Source organism: Lontra canadensis, unplaced genomic scaffold (assembly GCF_010015895.1).
Source record: "Lontra canadensis isolate GAN:19392208 unplaced genomic scaffold, GSC_riverotter_1.0 scaffold79, whole genome shotgun sequence".
NCBI classification, from domain to species: Eukaryota; Metazoa; Chordata; class Mammalia; order Carnivora; family Mustelidae; genus Lontra; species Lontra canadensis.
The window spans coordinates 8169933-8193177 of record NW_022631073.1 but is presented as its reverse complement, the minus strand read 5'-3'; positions in this window follow the sequence as shown (position 1 = coordinate 8193177).

Here is a 23245-nt window from a genome sequence, read left to right as displayed (position 1 = left end):
CTGGTTTAAAAGAGTGGCTGCTGGCTATGACTTTTTGATTTCCTCTATCCTACTGAATGCTATTAGCCCTCTTTCATGTAAAATAAATGTTTGAATGCAGCTCATAGAGGGCTTATTTATTCATCTCGTTCCCTTCACTGCCCGCTATCATTATTTCTCTGTTGATTCTCTTCTCTGGGAGAAGAGAAAAAAACCCTTCCTTTTGAGGCCCGGATTTGGGATTCAGACCACATGGAGGCCCCCTGGGCTTGCTCCCCTAACCCCCACCCTGCCCCTCATCGAAGCCAGAGGTGGTGAATTTCAGTCCTGATAAATCATGTGTAACTCCGGGATGGGAAGGACTCTGGTGTTATTTTATTTGTGATTTGCAGTTATTTATTTATTGGGAAGTGTCCTTTTCCCAGAAGGAGCACACTATGCAGAAAAACATAAAAGGGGAACCTGTTCCATTTCATAAGCTGACGTGAAGAAAGCCACTGTCTAGCATTTTCAGATAAGGAGTGGGGCACAGGCTTCATCATAAATTTATCCTTATTAACATCCTCAGCTAAATCTGGGAGATGTCAAGGGCCTTCTCCACAGTCCACTGGACCCTCTTGTGACCTTTTAATTGGCTCGTTGAAGACACCAAAGAAGTCCATTCATTTAACTGGTCACCGTGTCCATGGGAAAATGGGTCCACTTATGAAAGAGAGTTTACAACATGAGAGAGTTTACACAACAGCGAAGATGGAAAGGGTCATCTTGTGGCCAGAGAGGTCCCTGACACTGGGGGTAATCAAGCGGATTTACCGGGAGAAACGATGTGTCAGAGATCAAGTCATGGAAGCAGACTTGGATCAGTCGAAGCGAGTGTTCATTTTTGCATCTCAGAGCCCAAGATCCAAATACTTCACATCTACAAACTGCAAAGCTCGTGTTAGCTCTGTTTTCCCAAAAGTCTCAAAAGCCAAAGTGGATTTGAGAGCTTCTTCCCTGGCCCAGGCAGCCAGCCCCTCCAGGATTTGCTTACAAATGCAACTGTGCTTTGCCTTTGTAGAACTGAAGGGACTGCCCTGTCCCGCACTGGAGGGCAGTACTTTGTAAACAGTAGGTGCTTAGTTATTGCTCAACAAATACATGACCCAGCGCACATTACGTGGGGAGGAACCAAAATGGGGATCGTTTTGTCTTGGGTCCTGCCGATGTGTCACTGTTCTCTGACTTCTTTGCTTCCATACTGACGATGGATGGACGGCTCTCCTGGGGCCGAAACCCTCAGCGCCTCTCAGAGGTTACACAGGAAGTGAGCATTTGTGAGCTCAGTTGGAGTGGATGTGTGGCCAGCAGCACAGCATAGCGTCTTGCTCTGGAGAATGTCTCCTGGAGCCAGACTGCCTGGGTTCCTGTCCCAGCTCCTCCAAGTGCTACCTGGGTGAGCGCGGGGAAACCGCCCAGGGCCCCAAGCCCCAGCTTCCTCCTCTGCGATGCTAGTGCCTATGTCACTTTAGGTACGTAGTTCTTGTGAGGATTAGAATTACTGCCTGGGGAACAGGCCAGGCGCCTGGGAGGGTTGCGTGAGTATGAACTACTTCTGTGAGCACCCACCACCTCCGACTTGCCTCCTTTGAGAGCTGTACTGAATTTTCTGGAAAGGGTAAGCCCCTGGGCTTGGTGCCCATCCTGTGGGTTGGTAGTGCATGTGCCCAGGAGACTGGGTGAGGTCAAGGAAATGCTGCTTCCAGTCACTGGAAGGCACCTTCTAGAACATTTCAGTGAGGGTCAGCGGCTCTTTGGTCCCACACAGAGTGGGCTCTTACAGCCACACTGTTGTCCTTGGGTCTGCTCTTCTGGTTTATGTGACTTACTGAACTGCCTCCTGTGGCTTTAGCTTCTTTTAGCAAACTTAACTCTAGGGTCCACCCCAGACTTCCTTTTCTGGTCCTTTGAAAATTATTTGTCATGTGCTCTGGGCCAGCAGTTAAGATAACCATGGGCTCAGGGTGTAAATTCCTACTAAGTCATGTCTGGAGGGGAGAGTGGAAGGGTTCCCTTAAATAGAATGCGGTGGTTTCCTCTCCGTGGAGTCTGGATGCTGTACCTGGCCTTCCACCGGCCTCCCTTCTTCAGTTCTTTCCAGCTTAGAGGACACTATGGTCATTTGGATTTACATAGAAGAGCCTGTCCCTCTGTGTTTTGAAACTTCCGTGGGTATTCCTCCCCCTGAATGAAGCCCAACACCCGCCCACAGCAGTCTGGCCCTGGGCCATCTCTCCAGCCTCATGCCTGACCACTCTCTTTCTTGCTCCAACACCCGTTGGCCACACTGGACATCCTTCAGTTCCTCCAGCATCACTGGTCTTTCCTGCCTGGCTCTTGCACAGCCTGCTTCCTGGGCCCAAGGCATCCTTGGCCGCACTGCACTTAAGCTGTTCCCTCCACATCTTCTGGTTCTAAGTTTGAAAGTTACGAAGACACCTTTCCTGACTACCCATCCCCTCCCTTTCCCAGGCTGCCCCTTGTTGGATTCACTCTTAGTACTTATCACGTTTGGGGGTTGCTTTTCCCTCTAAAATGTTAACTCCTGCTCATTAACACACCTCTATTGACTGCCACCCCTCCTACACACACTCACCCAGTAATCTGACCCCTGGTTCCGGAGACACCCTCCCAAGTAATCCGCCTGCAGCCCAGCCCTCATCCTGGAGTCCGCCTTAGGGGAGCCTGAACTAAGACCTAGAGGGAAAGAAAACGTGGGAGTATTACAAATGCAACATGTTTGATTTGCATTTAAAATCACTTTGGCATCTTTCAAAGTACGTTCACATACATTCACCTAAGCTTTGCATGTACTTTCCCCTTTATATGACCACATTAAGATATATAACTTAAGCTTTATATTACTCTTGTGAGGATGAGGTAAGGCAAATGTTTTTTATTTCTCTCCAACCGATGAGAAGAGCAAGAAATAGGTCAAGACCTATAAAATCACACAGCAGGACAATGGCAGAGACGGGGCCTAGCATTCTTGGCTCTGCACTTGTCACCTGAACCAGCCATTCTAAACCCTGCCTGGTCTGCTCTTTTCACAGGAAAGAGCTCAATGGTTGGGAAATTTGCTATTCTCGCTGAATGCCCGGCTTCGAATTGGTGTGTTTTCTACCTCTCCCTCCCATACCCCAACACCCAAAAGGAAACAAGGGTTAGTGGGAAAGAACGCCCCACATTAACTGAAGGTCAAGTGCTGTAGGCATTACTTCACGTGTTTTATGAGTTTACAGCAGTCCTATGAAGGTAGGTGATAGAATCCTGATTTTGTAGACATGCCTGACACAGTGCCTGGCACATACTGGGAACGTGTTAAATTGTTGCTAGAGGGGCGCCTGGGTGGCTCAGTGGGTTAAAGCCTCTGCCTTCGGCTCAGGTCATGATCCCAGGGTCCTGGGATCGAGCCCTGCATCTGGCTTTCTGCTCACCAGGGAGCCTGCTTCCCTTCCTCTCTCTCTCTCTGCCTGTCTCTCTGCCTACTTGTGATCTCTTTGTCAAATAAATAAAATCTTAAATAAATTAAAAAAATAGTTGCTAGAGACCAAATGTTCGTGCTCCCCCCAGATTCATATGCAGAAGCCCTAATCCCCAGTGTGATGGTGTTTGGAGGTGGGGCCTGTGGGAGGTAATTAAATTGATGAGGTTGTATAGGGAGGCCCATGTTGGGGTTGGTGTCCTTATAAGAAAAGGAACTATACCAGGTCCCTGTCTCTGCCATGGGAGCATACGGTGAGAAGGGGCCATCTGCAGTTCGGGAAGGGGGCTCTCACCAGATGCCACATCTGCCAGCACCGTGATCCCGGACGTCCCCACCTTCAGACCTGTGAGGAATACGTGTTTGGTGTTTCTTACCAAACACCGGGATTTCCTAACAGCAGCCCAGACTGACGAAGGCAATAGTTACTGAATGAACAAGGTTCAAAGAGGTGATTGCTTTCCTAGATCACACAACCAGTAGGTGGAATCCCAGTCCTACTCCCAGGACCTCTCCCTGACTTTAGAGGGACCCCTTCCCCAAACTTCCATCAGGGCCTGTCTTCTTTCTCATCAATGTCCCCGTGGGGTACTCAGCCGCGGTCACTCAGTGTCCATGGACTGAATGACGCATCTCAGGCCACCTCAGTGAGGCCCTAAATATCTGAGTGGCTGGTCCACCAGCAGCCGCTGCCTGATCTCATCCACCGTTCTATCAGAAAGGGCTCATCCCAGCCTTACCTATGGACATGAACAGGGGGACACCATCTTCCACGTTCTGCCCACAGGTCAGTGTCCTGCTCAGTGGGTCACTGACCCACACAGGCAGAGAGATGTGCATGGCCGAACCTAACAGCTGCTTGGGAACCTTGACCGTCTATGGAGCCTCTACTCCCCCCACAGTGTAAAACGTGGCATTGACAGCCTTGCCCCCCACACCCGTGCAGCCAAAGAGCAGCCAGACCCACCTGGCAGGCCAGAGGCATTCACCAGGTGGATGGCAAACCTGGTCCCAGGAGAGTGTCCCCAAGAAGAGCATGGCATTGTTGGCCACGCCATTTTGCCTCCCAAAGTGAGTGATGGAGGAAGCCAACAGAATCTGCCTGGCCTGCGCACGCATCTCATTGAAGTTGTAATTGATGCGACTTGTAATGGAGGGACATTCCTTCAGCTTTTAAAGAAAAATTGTTGTCCTGAAGATCTCAAAGCACAAAATAAAAATTGGCCCAGGCGTGTGACAAGCAGGTGACAGGAGGACAGGGGCAGTGGAAAGTTTCGTTATTAAGACCCAAGGCATCCATGAGGAGCCGTAGCAGAGTGGGGTGGCCTTCAGTCAGTCGGTCATCAATATGGCCAGGGCCAGGTGCGGGGACCCGCTGTCCACAAGCCCTGGTCCCTGCCCAGATGGAGCTCACAACCCCACGTGAGACGCAGATGAGCAGACAAGCAACTGCGACTCCAGTAAGAAATGCCAACACAGGAACCGTCATGGCGCCTTCTGAATTCGTCCTGGGGGCTTGGGGCAGGGAGGTGTCCGGGAGATGGGACAGAAAAGCGATTCTCTAGGAAGAATAGGAGTTCGCTAAGCAAAGAAGGGGGTATAATGGGCGGGGGTGAGTGTCCCGGTTTGCCCCTCGAAGCAATCTTAGGCAACAGATCCTAGTACCATCTGCCTTTACAAACAGAAGCTTGGAAAAATCCAGTACTTATCAGCCTAGGAATACCAACCTGGGAACTAACAAAGCTGCAGTTAGCAGCCATAGCATATGAAAAAAAAAAAAAAAGCCCTGTTTTCGCCTCTCCTTGGTCCTTTATGCATTTCTTTCTCTAAAACGTTATTGAGTGTGGTGCAGGGGCAGAATCAGTCCTTTTGTCTCATTGGTGAAAGAGTCCCAGCTTCTTCCATTTGGAAATTCAAGGAGTAGATTGAAATTGAAGGGTGGGTGTGAGATGGACCCTCCCCACCCCTTCCCCAGGTGCCCCCCTCCCTGCCAGTTAGCCGGAGATGGAGGTCACAGAAACATGGAAACACGCAGCGTCCTGGGTTTCGATCTTGAGTTCGAAGCTGGGGCATGCCCTCTATGGGAAACTACTGGTATGTCTGGAGACTTAGCAAGAGCAGGCAAGGAGGGCAAGGGCCAGCTTGGACTTGGCCCTGAGGATAACGGCAAGAGTTTGCAGATCATGGAACAAGGGAGTGACCCCTTGTCGTTCAATAGCTTGAGTGGGCAGTCCCACTCACCGAGGCTGTTCTCCAAGAGCTGTCTTTGAATTGCATATTTCAATCAAATTAGTCTCAATCTGCTTTGGAGAGTTGCGTTTCATACTTGCCGTCTTGAGAGGAACAGGTTGGAGGAGGAAAGAACCAGACGCAGGAAAGCAGCCAGGAGCATGTGTGGTAGTAACACAGTCAGAGACAAGAGCTGACCCCAGAGAAGCGGCCACATCACTGAACTTTCAAAATATTGAGGAGTTAGAAACATCGGGCTTGCCGACCAACTGAATATGTGGTATTCGGGGCTGAAAAGAGGATGTCTGCCCCACTGGGACGTGGGTGGTTGGGGAAGCAATGAGGCCACTCACCGAGGGGCACAGTGGGGGCAGGGGAGGCAGGTGCAGGAAGGAGGAGTTGAATTTGGGGCGGTTGTGTTTGAGGTGTCCGTGAAACAGCAGAAGGGATGTGATGTCCTTGGGGCAGTGCAGTACCGAGATCCTGTCCACAGGTTGCCGCGGAAGCCACGCTATGGCTACTTTAAAACAAGCGCCGTAATAAAAGTGTTACAGTGGAAGCTGACATTCTCCTGGGTGGTACCAGACAGGCAGGTGAGGCAGCACAGAGCCCAGCCCTTGACTTGACTCTGGGTGATGATGGCTTTTGTGCCTGGTGCAAATCAGAGAGAGCGGCAGCCCTGAGTCTTCCCTCTGCCATCCGGGCACCCTCAGCCGAATGCCAGGCGTCAAGGACGGTCTCCAGCCCCTTTGGATTTCCTGGGCTTTGTTGGGCCCGGGTCACGGCGGTAATGTTGTTTAAATCTAGGGTTTGAATGGAACGTTATTAAATGCCTCCTCAACCACAGGACACTTGTGATGGGCCACAGTGAATGGGGGATTAGGCAGATAAATTGCTATTGTGACTCTAACACCATCACCAGGTTTGCTGAGGACAATAATTATGTAGCTTACAGTGTTTGGAAATACCGCCTAAATCTCCTCCCCACATGTTGTTTGTGATGGAAAACAATTAGACAAAAGGTCCTTTTGGTAAGCTGCCTGGGATTCAGATCAGCTTGATGAATGGGCTTTCTCCTGGACCCTGAGCATTTGTTAGAAGTAAATTATATGTCATTTCAAATCCAAAAGGTCTGCCTTTCCATGTTTATTGGGATAAATTAAATCTTCTAAGGAGGGTAAACAGAAGGCCCCGATAATTATTTGCTTCTGTATAATTTAAGCTGAAAAGATGTCGCCAAGAGGAGGACAGGGATAGTAACACCCTGCATTGTGCCCACCACAGAGAAGGTACAATGGGGAAATTTAATTTGATACTGATCTACGCGCATCACGTCCAGTTGGGGTGGGCAGCCCCACTTCACTCACCAAGGCTGTCTTCAAATTTGGCCTCTGAGTTGCAAATTTCAACCAAAATCATCTTGATTTGCTACTTGAAAATTAACTTTTGTAACTTTAAGAGGCTTCCTTACAGAGAGTGTGATGCTTTTCTGATCAGACAGGCTTTTAGTCCTGAGACTAGGATAGGACCTTCTCGCAGCCTATGCTAAGCCCAGATCTGAAGACTTTATCAGCATTAGTAGGAATCCAGCAACTCATTCATCCACCCATCCATCTACCCATCCATCCATCCACCAACCTGTACATCCCTCCATCCACTCACCTATCCATCACTCCATCTCCCCACATACCCATCTCTCCATCCACCCACCTATCCTTCCCTCCACCCACCCACATACCCATCCATCCAACCACCTATCCATCCCTCCATCTACCCACATACCCATCCATCCATCCATCCATCCACCCACTCATTCTTCCATCCTCCCGCACTCATCTGGCCATCCATTCATTCATTCATCCACCTATCTCCTCACCCTTCCGAAAATACTTATTGAATACTTCTGTTGAATGCTGGCTCCCCAGATAGGACCAGCACAACCTATTGACAAGACAAAGCTGAGGTGATTTCCTACCATGCTGTGAGAGAACACCACTTCTACAGAGCTTTGGGAGGCAGTGTCTCAACAGGGGATGGCAAGGTCGGAATTTATTGAGAATGGGAAGTTTGGTTTAATGGTGGGACTTTCAATAAGGATCAGGATACAACAGTCCAGGAATGTAGAAACTGTGAGGCAGGATTTTGGAGGTGAGAGATTTGAAGAATTATTGGGGTGCAAACTACCTCTTGGTGTTTCCTGTCAAAGGATTGATGTATCTTTTGGGAAGTTCCTCTGGTGAACAATCAAGCCATTTGCCTGGCTAAGAGGCTTCCAGATACACAAAGTCATGCTAATGAAGCAGTGGGACACACAGTCTTGTTTGTGTAGACAGCTGCAATTTGGGGTCTCAGTGTCCAGGTTGAGTGGGTTTCATCCCCACCTCCAGGGTGTCTGGCTGGAGGGAAGGGTGCCAAGGTAGTAGACCTGGGAGAGTTTCTGAGTCCAGCCAAGGTGTTGGATCTGGCAGGGACACCTCCGTCGGGATTCAGTCCCTCTGTCTGGTCTTTGTGTCTCTGTCCTACATCCCTGCAATCACCCAACTGACAGCAGTCCCTGAGTGTCATCAGGTGCCACTTGGCATCGTCATCCTGGTTCGGGTGCAGGAGGAGACTGCACCTGCGCCCTGAGGTGTACCAGACCAAGGGAGGAGAAGCAAGGAAGGGCAGGGAAGGGAAGAGAAATGATTGCCAGTCCGTAGTCAGCGTCCCCAGCACCCCAGGCCAAGAACAGCTCCCCGTCTTGATTGCTGCCTGGCGCCCGCCCCAAGATGTCATCTGTGGTATGAGGGTCCAGGCTCAGGTTTCACTGGCCCAGCCAGTGATAACATCTGGCTCTTGGGGTCCTAGGCCAGTGACCTCTTAGGCTCTCTGGTGCCTCGCAGTCTGCAGGGAAAGTTTCCTTTGCTCCTGGGCTGATAAGCCTCCTTTGCTGATGTGAAGTTAGCCCAGCTTCCTGGCCCCTCCCCGAGTCAACTATCTCCTCCACACAGAGTCCTGCGGTGTCCTGCCCCCAGGCTCTGCTTGGCTCAGCTTTGAAGGAAAATTCCATCCAGTCCTTGCCGTTGCCCAAACACCATCTATGCCCTTGGCCTGAGCCTGCAAGAGCAATCCTGTAAAAATCCCAAACGTCACTGTTTCAGCTTCTGTCATCAAGCTTAATCATGGCTGGTTGGAATTAGGAGACAGTAACCAGTGCCTATTAGTTAATGCTGACAGTAAAGTGTGACACTTCCCTGTGTTTAGTGTGACTTCACCGCACAAGCTGATGCAGTCGTCAGACGTGGTGGTGATATAGCCCATTTAACAGAGGGGACAGAAGAGGCTGCTGGTGGGGTCGGCATCCCAAGAAACAGGCCCCTGGACGTGATAGGATTCACAGCTCTCCCTGTGACCCAACTGAGGGGCAGAAGAAATGGGGATAGAACCTTTCGGGTTGGCATCCAGTCCCTGCCCTACCTCCCTGTATGTCCCTGAGTAGCTCGGTCTCTTCCTGAATTCAGTGACAACCCCACTGTGAACTGTAGCACTGTGTGCAGTCTTCTGCACGTCAGAGCCCGCGAGTCAGCTGTCATACTCAGACCACGTGTGTTGCAAACATGACGTTGAGCCACATAGCCAAATAGAACAGGTCTCTCTCTTTTAAAGCCCGGAATTCCTCTCTCTCCTTGTTCCTGTATCCTGCCTTTGGCCCCCAAGCCTTGCTGGCTGCCTCTCCCTGTCTTTATCTTCCTCCTGTCGGCCCGTCTATGACCTGAGCATTTTCCCTTTGGAAGTCCATCTACACCGCCCCTTCCTGGTACCACCTCCTTTTGGACCATCCCATCTGTTTCCCCAAAGGCTGTGCCCCAACCTGACCCTTGGGGATGCTTGTGTTTGATGCAACTCCTGCCCTTGCTGGGACCTTCTGTCTCTGTCCCCACACCTCCCAATCTAACCCCCATCTCCTCTAGTTCTTTTCTCTCACTCCACACCCGTGGTTCTCAGAGCGTGGTTCCGAGATCTGCAGCATCAGCGTCACCTGGGAGCCTGTCAGAAACTAGACCTCTGATTCTGAACTCTGGGGGCAGGACCAGCACCCCAGGTTTTATCAGCCTTCCGGGCACCCCTGAGAATTTTGGTGTACACTCTCCTGGGTGATCCCTGGAGCTTTGCTAACCTTTTATAGGAGAATGCTTCCCAAAGCGCGTCTCCAGGCCGGCCCTCCCCCTGGTTCCTGGTGATTCCACGAGACCAGGATGCTTTCCCAGGACTGTGAGATTCGCAGGAAGAGCTGCTCAGCTAGAACAAGCCCCGAGTCCTGGGCTTTGGAAGAGTGAAGGGGAGTTCACGGTTTCTAATCCAGGAAGTTCATGGTTTCTAATCCAGGGACGACTGACTTTTTCAGCAAGTAGATCCTTTCTCAAAATAAACCATAGGTTTGGGGGTGTGGGTGACCATTTCACAGACTCCAGGAGAATTCAGGGGCCTGACAAGGATGCACGGGTCTGAACCTTCCTTTCCCATGCAGGTCGAGAGTTATTCTCAGAAATCTGCAGGGATCAGGAGCTGCTCGATTTCCACTGAAATATACAAGTTTGAGCGAATGTGGATTACTCTTCCTCAATAAGTTCCTATACTAAAAAGGTTCAGATTAGATTATTAATTAGTCTCATTGTTATAAGCCTGTTAAAAATCTCCCAGGCTGTCCTATGTTCTATATACCTGGTCTAACAGACCCCCTGAAAAGACCAAATCTTCTGGGTGTCAAGGCTTGCTTGGACCTGCTTGGGAAATCTGCTTTCCTGGAAGGCTTATGCTGCTGCCGGCCTGGCCGTGGGATTAGGCACGGGTCAGAGCTGGGGTCACAGGACAAAGATCAAATGTCAGCCCTTGGGGCTAGGTCTGGGCCCATGACACAAGCCAGGTTGTTTTCCTAAGCGACTCGTCTTCCAGTCCAAGCCCAGAGTCAGGGGCAGGGAAGTGTCTGAGGGACAGGCAGAGATGGGGGCTTGGAGGCTGGGATCTGGAGACCTGCCATCCCTACTTCTCCAGGATTTGCAGTCCCCAAGTTCAGGGTCACCAGAAGGAAGGCTCCACTGGTGAGCTTAGCATGGTCATAGCTGTGTTCACTGAGTTTGACTCTGCTCCTGGGACTGTACTGCCTGCCCGAGTGACCTTCTTGATTCCTCCTGCCATCAAGGAGAGAGATGCTGTTTTTGTTTAATGAGGTCAAATGGACATGATATAAAATCAACATGTTAAGGTGACATTCAGTTGAATTTAGTACATCACAGTGTTGGCAACTACCACCTCTATGTAGTCTCAAAATATTTCCAACACCCCAAAACCAAACCCTGTACTGATTTAAGCCATTTTTCCTCCTTCCCTCTTCCCTCAGCACCTAGCAACCACTAATCTGCTTTCTGTCCCGATGGGAATTGCTGACTCTGAATATTTCCTATAAATAGAATCACACAATACGTGGCCTTTATACTTAGTGTCATGTTACCAAGTTTCATCCATGTTGTAACTTGCATTGGCACCTCATTCTTTTTTGCATGGCTGAGTAATGTTCCATTGTGTGGCTATGTGGCCGTTTGTCTGTCTGTCTATCTACGGATGGCTGTTTGGGCTGTTTCCACCTTGGCAAGTGCGACTTCCGTCACTATTTCACAGATAGGGAGTTTCAGAGTTTCACACTCTTTTCCAGGTTCACCCAGTGAGCAGCTGAGCTCCAGGTTCACCCACTGAGCAGCTGAGCTGGGCATTGAATTCAGGTTTGGAAATCTCCACTCTTAATTATGAAAGTCTGCTACCTCTCAACACGTCTGAGCAGCTGGTCTTGGTTCCATGGTGTCATGGTCAGCACTCTGGACTCTGAACAGCTGATCTTGGGCTAAAAAGACAGAGGAATGGAATTCTCTGGTGCTCTCCTGGGACTCTTTGAGGAAGAGGATTCTTGGCTGGTCTTTGTTTTGAATACCATTTTGCGGGCAAAAAACTAAGAATCCTCAAAGAAGATTAATATCTAACATGATGTAATTCATCACGACATTTCTTTTAAAAAGTCACCCTTGAGCATCCTTAAGCATCCAACACTCAGTGTGGCTCATGTCGTGATCTCGGGGTGGTAAGATCGAGCTCCACGTCGGGCCCCACACTCAGTGGGGAGTCTGCTTGAGAGTCTCTCTCTCCCTCTGCTCCCTCCCCTGGCTTGTGCTCTCTCTCTTTCAAATAAAATAAATTATTAAAATCTTTTTAAAAAGAGTTCACCCTCGTTGAGGTATAAGTCACGGGCAGTAAGGTTCACCAGCATGAAGTGTACAATTTGATGAGCGCTGACACATGACAGTTGCATAACCACCTCCACAATCAAGATACAAAGTAACTCCCCCTCCACCTAGCGTCCAGCCTTTACCTTTCCCAGCAGCCCCTCCCCGGGGCCCTGGCTGCCTCCCAGGACAGGAAGTCCATTGCAATTTACGAGTGTGTGTCTTACTCTTTATTGCCCCGCCCCGTGGCAGTCCCTTAGTGGGATCTGTCTCAGTTTGTTTATCTACCCCCCAGTTGATGGACATTTGGGTAATTTCCATTATTGGGCTCTTATGAATAAGGCTGCTATGAACATTCATGTCCAAGAAGCCATCTGGACACGGGAGTGGAATTGCTGGGTCATATGGAAAGTTGTACCATCATATGTCTGCCCAGAGAGGTGGCTTTCCGTGGTGCGGGGCTCCCTCTTTGGGCTCCAAGTGGGTTCAGCCCCTGGACGCTACAGTGAGGCCCCTGAGCCTGTCCTTCCTGGGCTGGGGGAAGCCTGTGCATCACCAGGAGTTTAACTGTTCCTTGCCTGGGGCCATCTCATGCTGCTTAGAGAGCAGCTGTCAGGCCTTCCCAGAGAAGCAGGCTGGTTGGAACTGAGGATGAAGCTTGCATTTAAAACAAAACAACAGCAACAACAAAAAGCCTCTCAATGTTCTAAGCTGGTGACTCAGAACATGTCAGCCTCTGGTTTGTGAGGATATCAAGAGCTTTCCTCAGAGTGCTTCCCCTGGTGGCCTAGGGTCCCCGAGAGTGGCAGATGGTCTACCTTTCTATTTTTCTCTGCACGAGATGGGGCCCCTGGTGGATTAAGAATTTCAAGGTGCAGGGGCTAGGCTCCTCCTTGTGACCTGGCCGGGAGACAGCCGAGCCCCTCCTGGTCAGTAGGCCGGTACCTACACGCTGCTAGAATTTTCCTACACAGGAGCATTGTGGTGCCCCCACGTTGTTTGGGACGGAAAAGGAAAATGAGCAGGCAAATGTCCAGGCAAATACCTGTGGGTTTGAAAACAGAGCTCTTCTCTCCAGGACTTTTCTAGGGGAGTCATTTGCATGCCCATCTGATAGCAGGGGCCCAGCCAGGCCCAGCAGATAAAGCCCATCTGGGACCTTTGAATGAAAAATAAACATTAGCTTCTTTTAGATCCTCGAAGGCCATTTGCATAAAAACCTGCTGCTTTTCCAAGCTCTTTGGAGTAGGGGGTGGAAAGGCAGAGGTGAGGGCGAGTGAGTTTGCATGAACCTGGGAAAGCAGAACTAAGTGGTTCAGGTTAACCCATATTGTTTCATTATTATTTGCAAAGATATGGGCCCCCGAGAAGTGTGGGCTGGGAGCCCTCCCTGATCCTTGCTCTGGTTCCACTTCTAATTTCTCACTTGACCTCTTTGGACCTCAGGTTCCTCTTCTATAAAATGAGTAAATGGGGCCAGACCCCCCATGGAAGCCATCTGCCTGCGTTGAGCCTGTATTACACAGCAAGCACTCTGCTAGGAGATCAAGGTACAACAGGATAGAGAAGATCCCTGCTTTCAAAGAGCTCCTGTGGGAGTCAGGCAGGTGGGCAGACACCAGCCATGACAGTGCTAGACAGGAGGAGGGACCGGTATAGACCTGCAGTGGTCCAGCCTGTCCCCATGGGGGTTATCAGCTCGTGATGATCTGGGCTCACTTCCAGATGACAGCCAGTGTCTCCCCCACATTGACTGATGCCTTTTACAAATGTAAATGACAAGTTTAAAGACACCCAGCATCTGAATTATGGCTGCCTTCTCTTCTACTCTCCCTGCCTCCTTTGGAGCCCCTGGAAGGTGTCCTAGGAGAGACGTCCCCACTAAACCCTGTGGTAGTGGGAATGATGTCCCATCAGTCCCAAGCAGGGTGTCCGTGGGGCCTCATCCATGTTCAGGCACGGCTTCTGGATTTGGTAATCTATGTGAAATTTTGATGTCATTGGAAGCACGTAAGGAAAGAAAGGGGGTGTGATTCCGTTAAACGTTTGTTCTGTACAAGAACAGAAGTCTAAAGCTAGAAAGTAATTGGATATTGTGAGAGGCACACCAGCCGCGGCCTTCTCAGCTGGAAGGCAGGGCCAGACGGCAGAAGGAGCCCCGAGAGGGATCCAGACATTGGACTCCCATCCTGGTTCTGTCGTTCACCAAGGCTCGGCGACTCCGTTTCCCCGTCTGGGAAATGAGCAGGTTGGACGAGGCAGGCTCGGGGTCTTTGATGCCTGACCTGCCAACAGAAGGTGCTCCTCCACGTACCTGATGACGGAGAACCCGATTTGGAGAATCTGGGAGAACCAGCTCAGGCCTAGCCAGCGCCCATCAGATGATGGAATGGACCAGTATAAAGGCGGAGAGTATTTCTGGCTGGTGAGTGGGTTTTGTCCTTTTTGAAGGATCCTGTTACCTGGGGACCCTCTAAGAAAAGCGGCCTTGGTTTGTGCAACAGCCCGGAGGCAAGCACGTTTGCAAATGGTGCTTCCCAAAAATGCCCCTGGCTGCCTTGCTCTCTGGACAAGCCCTCCTCAAGAATTTAACTCAACCCAGAACCTTAGCATCACTGACTTTATCAAAGAAACACAAGCTTTCCCAGCTCCGAGACATGGAGACCTCCCTCTTCTGGTCCCCTTTGCCTTTAAGAATTCTTATTGTGACTGGCGACACTCTCTGGGCACAATTAATTAAATCAATGGCCCTCTCATAAATTTAAAAATACATCCCCCATGCCTTTAAATCTCCGAATCCCAGCTGGGGAACTGAAAGGCGTGAAATACACAGTCATCATGTCACAGTCCTGCAAACGGGATCCTGGAGCTGTAATTCTGTGATGAATGTCTCCAAGACACACACCCACAATTTGGTTATGCCCCAGAGGCACCAGGAGGGCCTTGAGTAGGAGAGGGGAAGGTTCTAGAAGGAAAGACTGGGCTGCCCTGTGGTGTGCTTTGGGGATCAGTGTAGATTGGAGACTCAGACGACAACGTGGGGCAAGACCTGGGCTTTCTAGAGAGTTCATGACATACTTGTCTCCATCCACGGATTTGGAAAGAAATTCTAGAAATTCTCCTGAGACCGCTGGGAGCCATCATGGGCCTCATCCTGCTCATCCCCCTGAGTGAGGAGATGAAGGAAGTGACCAGTGGTGACTGTACCACTCCTGCTGGAAGGCTAGACTGCTCAGACCTGGCTGAGCGTACAACTCTCTTCAAACACCCAGGACCTGCTAAGCCCCAGGCTCTGACCTAGGCACTGACAGTGTGGGGCCCTGCCCTTAGGCGGTGAGCGCCCTCCAGGGGCCGCAGGTAGGCTTTCCGGCAGGGCAGTGTGAGGACGGGACTGGGGCAACCTGCCCTGGTGGGCAGCTAGCCCGCTGGGATACAGGCCTTCCAGGCAAGGGACTCCTGGAGGAACTGAAGGGTTAGTTGGAACCTTCCAGGTAAAAAGGAAGGATGGAGGGGGGGGGTCCCTGCAGAGGGAGGGAGCAGGGAGAGGGTACTGCCCAGAGTGTGAGGGACTGGAAGTTGTTCAGTGTGACCCAAATTGGGGGTGTTGAGCTCTGGCCAGGAGATGAGCTTCCAGACAAGCTAGAAGGCACCATCTCAGTGCCCTTAGAACCCTCTGGGAAGGACTCAGGGGGGAGGGGGAGGAGGCCGATGGGCTGTGCATTCCAGGAGCTCAGCAAATGCCCTTTGGTGCGTTTGGGGAATTCACTTTATTACCCAATTTGACACAATATTGAAGTTGAGACTTTTCTGTCCCCTTTGGTTTCAGTAGATTCTATTCATTTTTATTTCCTTTTGTTTTTGTTTTTGGTTGATATTGTTCCCAGTTCACTGAGAATTGTATTTCAGAAAATACTGCTTCCTGAACTCCTTGGCTTTTCATTACAGCAATTATTTTATTTAGGACAAATAAGGGAAAGCCCTATTTCACATGTGCTAATAAACCCGCAGTGCCCTCCCCACCCCGGCCCCCACCTCTGATCTCACTTACAGAGAGGGGAAGCCAAGCAGGCAGCTTCCACCTACCCTTCCGTGGGACAGGCTGGGGATTCGCAAGGCCCGTAACCTCTCCGAATGCCCGTCCGTTCCTGGCAGGATCTGTGTCTGATGGTCGCTTCTCATCAAACCCTGCCTGGGAGGTGCTGCTTTCCTGATTGGACCGACAAGGAAAAGGGGTCTGAGCGATCCAGGAGCACCCGAGGGAGAAAGCAGAGCAAGGCTGGTGTTCAGGGAGGGTGTTTCTTCTGTCGGACCTACCCAGTGGGGAGGGTTCCTACATCATGGCAGCCACGAACACCCCCAAATCCCCTTTCTGATGGGGCTGGGGAGACCTTGGCTCTCCCAGAGAGGCAAACGTGGACACTGCATGTTCCAGGTCTAAAAGCGTCCCCCTACCCCAGGCTCAGGCCATGATGAAGGCTCAGAAAGGCAGAGTCAGGGCAGGGGAAAAGGGCTTATCCTTTTTCCCTATGTCCACCCACGGGCCCCAGCGTTCCTGGACCCACCCGGAGAAATGATGGGCCAAACTGTACATTTTAAACTTCTTTTTTTAGCAGTGGACTTTTAAGGCAATTTGGAGTGAAAGCAAATATATTGCTTTGGGCCGGTGAGAGGAGAGGAGGAGGCGCCCTGGTGGCTCCAGATTCTGGTGTCCTCGAGGCGAGGCGATGCTGTGTTCTCTCCCCGCCCCATCCGCCCTGTCTGCATAAAATGTGTTTGAAACCACTGCTTGAAAATATTCTTGAATCTACATCTATTTTCAGCTTATGCTCGGTTCTTAGCATTAAAATAAACCCTAGCACCTCATTACACACTGTATGAAGCAGAACCTCCTTTCATTTTTAAAACTGTCTCCTTCAAGCTCCAAAGGGTGCTTTCTAGTTGGCGTAGGTATCTGCATGCTTCCTGGGGAGAAGGGCAGGTGTGCGAGCCAGCCATCCTGGGTTTCATCCCGGGGGGCTGGGCTAATGCGTGACTCCTTCCTCTCTGTGCTCGTCCTTTCACTGGGAGACGTCAGCTTTCCAGATCTTTGTTGACCGTTGGGTATGTTGACTGGTGACCCTGTCCTGCCTGCCGTACCTCCCTGCTCGTCTTCTCTTTTTATGCATTGGATTTTAGTAAACACAGAAGGAAGGAATTCCCTTTGCTTATTTGGGACTGTGGTAATCTTTAAACCTTTTTCTTTTATCTTTTTTTAGGGGGTGGGGCATCTCTGAAAGCACTGATCATTCATTCTAGTAAGCAGTGACTTGGTCAGCTCAAACATGGGCATTTACGCCCTGCTGGATGGGGTCTCAGATGGGCAGTTACGGGAGCTTTTAACCTCGAGGATCTACCCATGCCCCAAAGCCCCTTCCTCGTGTATTTCTGCTCTGAGCAGAGCCCTGTGATGTCACCTGTCTCCCCCACTTGCCAGGACTTCTCTCTGCAGGTTGCCCCCTCCCCCCACCATCTTGGTCCCCGACCTAAGGACTCCAAGTCCCTGATGGGTCCTGGACCACTGATTTGAGGCCTTTCTGTTCCCTTTGATTCGGTCTTTGGCAGAGCCCCAGGAACAGGAGTCCTTGATGGCACCTGGCCCTTTCTAGTCACCGACAAGGGAAACCTGAGAAACCATTCTCAGAAATGGAACTAAATTGTCAGTGAATCTGTCCCCATCTGGAGAAGAGAGGAAGATTTGGGATGGCAACAAAGGCTCCTTTGATTTCTGTTAATTAACTACTTTGGACTCAGGGGTCTGAAGTGGCTTTCGTTTGACACACAAAGAATCCGGGGCAAGGATGACACCCACGCTCAGGGTGTCTGCACTGGAAAGGGCTCTGTGTATTTACCTGTAGGGCAATTCAATTAAAAATAAAGAAAGAGGTGAATCTATGAGATTAGCCCCAGGAACAATGGTACCGATTGTGGCCGGGTGTAACAATCCCGCCGAAAGCAGATGTTAAACAAATATTTTGATGGCTCCAATCAGCCCCAGTGTGAATCCCGTGTTTGTCTTTCTCATTATCTCCAGGGGGTACAAATCCTGAAATCTTCATCAGCAATCCACTCTGGTGATTACTGAAACGATGTCGATGTCGTGAGAGCTTGGTTGCAGATATCCATAGGAAGGGGCCTGATTTATGAATGCGGGGACATTCTGGTGTTGCCTGCTTTTATTTCCTCGTCCCTCCGATCCTTCTGGGAATGTCCTTCCGTTACTGGGCCTTCCACGCCTGGGCTTTCGTGACAGACTCAGGAGAAGGAGGGGAGCAGAAGAAAACGGGCTGTAGGCTGGGGCCGGACGCAGTATTGATGGGAGGACCCTCATGGAGGCCCCTGGAGGTTTTCTTCCATGGTGTATGGAAGAGAGAGTAGATGGGAGCTACAGTGTGTGAGAAAACACGATTTGAAGGGAAGGGTGAGTTTAGGGAGTGTCGTCCTGGGCCGTGGATCCCCTTCACGAGTGTACCTGTTATGAATGAATGAATGTATGTAGAAACGTACGTAGAGGGACAAGCCCTTGCCTATAGGTTGACCCAAGTGATTATTTGTTAGATTATTATTTTGTTTTTAATGAAGCAAGCATGAAACTTGGAATACTTTTTAAGTCCTTGAATAGGAATGTTCAAAATAGATAGGACTTAATACGACTTTGGGATTCGAACGGCATTTCAACCTTCCATTAACACGGACAGTCACCTGTCTTCTTCACACCTCCCTTTCTCGCTCTGAGCTGGGCGCCAGCTGTGCGAGGACAAGGGCACCCCTGTCTTGTTCGTGTTGGGGCTCCGTGGCCGTGCCTAAAGCTTCACAGGCCTTCGATATGTATTTGTTGCACAAAGGAAGGGAGGCATCCGAGGAAAGTCAGGTTCTCCGTGGTCCATCCTGTTCCCGGCAACGTCTCTGGAAACACTTCGGAGCAGCTCAGACCCGAAATCCGGTCTTGTGGGACCAGATGCTCTGGGGACTTCCTACCCTCTCCTGGGCTTGCCATGGCTCCCGACTCCACAACGCAGCTGGGCTGCATTTATTATAATGTTGGTCACACTGAGGCAGGTCATAAAATTTGAGTGGTAGGTACAGAATCATTTCATTTGAACATTTTTAACTTCACATTTTTCAAATGGCCATCTGGCTTTGTATAGACACAATGAAAGAATTACGACCTTTGGCCAACTTTACTGAACAAGGCGATAAAATATAGTTGAAGTATATAGTGCCTTTTGATTTTTGGGGAGGCGGGATGTCATTGTAGCCTGAATTATTCTATTTCATCAAATGGGCTCGAGCATTCTACAGAGACTGAACAGTCCTTTGGCTCAGTCCGTGAGACTTTGGGAGAGGAAGGGCGGGTGGTCCTGGGAAGGAGTCATTTGTCTTCAGGATTCCTGAGGAAAGGAATTTCACATCTGCTAGGTCGAGTTCCTTAGTTTCCCTGAGACTCAGTATTCCTCATAAAACATGGAAATGACATGACCTGATTTGCCTTCTTTATGTCACAATTATGCGGGCCAGTTAGAAAAAGCCATCTTAAAAGTACTTTCCAGACTTTGAAGTGCCATGCAAAAATCTCTCGCATGTTCTGTTTGCTTAAAGCGACCCTTCCTCAGAGGCTTGGAAGATATGTTATATATGGACACATGAAAAGATAAATCTTAATATTCATCTTAAGAGTCAATAACACAACATTTGTCAGCTCCATAATCATTATTTACCTACAGTTGCAGATCACTTTATGAGGATAATGACTTGGGTAATTGCTTTGTTATGGCAAGATAGCCACACACTTACGGCCAACCATATAAATTACAGCTTTTTAATCTCACAATTACAGAGCGGTGGGAAGGCGACCAAAGAGGCTGACGTGGCACCGCTAATTGCCAAACAGCGCGCTGGGTGGGACTTTTCTTATTCCCTGTCCTGACGGGTTAACGGCGGGATGCAGAGTGAGCAGGGTCATCTGGGGCCTGGCCTGTACGCGCATAAGGTGAAGACTCATTGCTTTAGCTGGCGTTTTAATAGGATGCTTCCCAACGTGAGAAGCAAACATAGGAATTGGAACACTCGCCTTCCACTCTGCCAAGCGATGGCATAAGATGGCAGATACAGTGGCCTGGAGGTTACCTCTTGAATTAGTGCCTGCTTCCCCTGAGGTCCTGGGGGAGGGGTCGGTGTGGAGGTCAGGCCCCTGCTGAAGAGGGTTTAGATCAATACAGGAAAGGGGGTGTCGGCTGCCATTCATTCTGGTGAGAGTCCTTTGTGCTCTTTCTAAGAAGTGCACAGCACCGAGCTTGAATGGCTGTGCCGTTTTTGAGCCATGGGAACGGGAGTCGGTTACTTCTCTCCTCTGGGCTTTAGCTTCCTCATCTGTAAAATGGGCACGGCAGTAATAGAACTTCTCTCCGGGCTTGTTGTGAGCCAGGTTAAACAAGAGGATGCAGATTTATTGCTGAGAGTGGTGCCTGGCCCGCAGGCAGAAGGCTGGTCGCGTTGGCTGGACATCCGTCTGGTGTAACCCCATGCCCGCCCCCTGGTACACTAATTCCTTATGTCACCGATTCATGGAACATTGCCCACCTTCAGGAGTCCTCGCATGTCCCATATGCTTCCAGGTTATGACCAGGCACTGGCAGCCTAAAGCAGTCTTGCCTTGGGGGTTGGAAGCTGACCTTATGTGAGGAGGCTTTCCCGATGCTTGAGTGACCCTCTAGAAATGCTTTACTTTTTAAGCCTAATGAATCAGATCCAACTTACAGGGGTTTGGGATGAATATTCTCAGCCTTTCAGCTTGGTCTGTAGGGCCACCAACCTGCCTTACTTCAAAATCCTGCACCCACAAGAGATTAACTCGACTTACTCGTCCTCGCCTTCTCCTCCCATGGAAACCTCCTTTGTTCGCCCAGATTCGCATGAATTCCAGCCCCCCATAGAGCCATTTTCTCTCGTCCAACCTGCAGATTTGTGAGCCGTCCCCACACCCCCACGGATGATGTTCATAAGTGCGCTTACCAGCAACTCAGGGAAACTTGCACAAATAAGACCTTGACCTTGACGCTCAGAACTTGACATTTCTCGGCCCTGTTCTGTCTTTCAGAATCTGAGCCCCAAAATGATGGCTTTCTTTGGGGGATGGCAATAAGCCTGAATTCACCAACCCCAAAGCCTTGACATTTGTCTTCCTTGTGGCCAGAGAGAAGTTCCAAGATTCGCACGTAGGAATGGGGAGGGCAGGGGATTTCAGAATTCTCTTAGGAGCCATCCCAGGAAATTCAAGGAGAGTTGTACTGCAGAGTTGATGTTTGCATTAAAATTCAGATTTCTATTTCTCTTGAAACCATAGTCTCAAGAGATTTTTGTACCATAGAAAAGGGGGATGTGGACAGCTGGAGGGAAGAAGTAAGTGCTTCTGTTGAGAAGACGAATGAGCCGGCTCCAGGTGAAAGCTTTTCCCAGGTTGCAGCCCTGTGTCGGTGTGTCTATCTTGGGAACTATTTTTCTGACCCATTTTCGTGCCCAAGAATAGAAGCTTTCCCACGATCCTGCGCATTGCCAGGTCCGGAGAACGTGAACTGTAGAGGCACGTAGCTTTAGACAGATGGAAGGGTGCGTTCTAAATGCTTGTCCTCTTAGCAGAAATGCATGCTGAGTGGCTGCGTTACGTTCATCTTTTTAGTGACATCAAAGCCAAGTGCAGAGAAAATGCACTATTAAAGCAGAGAAGGTCAAAGGGTGCAGGTGTACAATTTTAATACTAGGAGAACCAGCAGTTTTCTTTTCTTTTTCTTTCTGATGCGAGGAAATGAAGGACTATTCTAGGTAGGAGTCCTGAACTCTCTGCTGAAGACAGTCACTTTCTAACCAAGGATGTGTAGTTGACTCAGTTCTATGTGTTGGGGCCTGACACCCTCCGGTCTGCTGGGCAGTGTGTCTGCGGAGGAGGGTCTGACGGCAGCAGCTCTAGAAGTGGACCCGGGACCCAGGTCTGAATGCCTGGTCTTCTGCTTTTCACATGGCCTTGGGTAAGGTGCTGATATTCTTAGCCTCAGTGTCCACATCTCTGTAATGGGTAGAGTAATAGGTGCTTTGTGGCAACATCACACAGTGTGCGTGGAAGCACAGGATAGAAGCTGAGGAAATGTCGGTCTCTTTCTCATCTTTTTTCTTTTTTTCCCCATACCTCCTTCCCTCCCTCCTTCCCTTTTCTCCTTCCTTCCCTCCCTCCCTCCTTCCTTTTCCTCCTTCCCTCCCTCCCTTCCATCCTTCCTCCCTCCCTCCCTCCCTCTTTTGAAGTGCTTTTTGGAGTATGGGGGCATGGAGTCAGAAGTGGAGATTTCCAGAAGGTCTGGGGTCCGGGCGCCCGGGCGCCCTCTCAGACTCAGCACACTGTTGCTCAGGTGTGGTCTGAGAACACCCTCATCAGAGGCGTCTGACAGGCTATGTCAAATGCAGGGTTCTGAACCCCACGGCAGACCTGCCTGATCAGGAACTCCGAGGCGGGCCCCCGGATTCTGGGTGTTCAGCCCTGGGTGTACCCAACACCGCTGAGGGCCTGCGCATGGACATTGCCCTCCCTTTTCCTGACGGAGCCCAGTTTTGTTCAGGTATCCTTCCTTCCTTGACAAAATGGAGGGGCAGATCCTGACTGGTCTGGACAGACCCAGAAGCCCTCGGTCCCCCTGCCAGTGACGGGCTTAGTGGAGGGCAGGGGACTCTGCTGACCACGGAGATGACAACGGCTGATACGGGGGGCTGCTGGTCAGATTGCCTTGTTCTTTGTAAAACTCCTGTCTCCTTCTACTAGATGCTGGAAGCAGGAGGGCCATCTTTGCAACCCAGGCACCAGCCAAGGACGAAGCCAGACGGTCCTCACTGATGTGTCGGGCAGGTGGGACGTCTGTGTCCATTTAAAAGATTGAGACATAATTAATAGAACATCAAATTTTCTGTATTAAAGTATATAATCCACTGATTTTATATATATATATATATATATAAAACACAAGTGTGTGTATATGCATATATATATATATGTATATATATATATATATTTTTTTTTTTACTTCAGTATGTTCACAACGTTGGGCAACCATCACCATTAATTCCAGAACATTTCCATCATTCTGGAGAGACACCAATACCCACCACCAGTCACTCCCTGTTCTCCCCTTTTCCCAGTTCCTGGCAACTACTAACTTACCTCCGTCTCTGGGGGGTTGCCTATTCT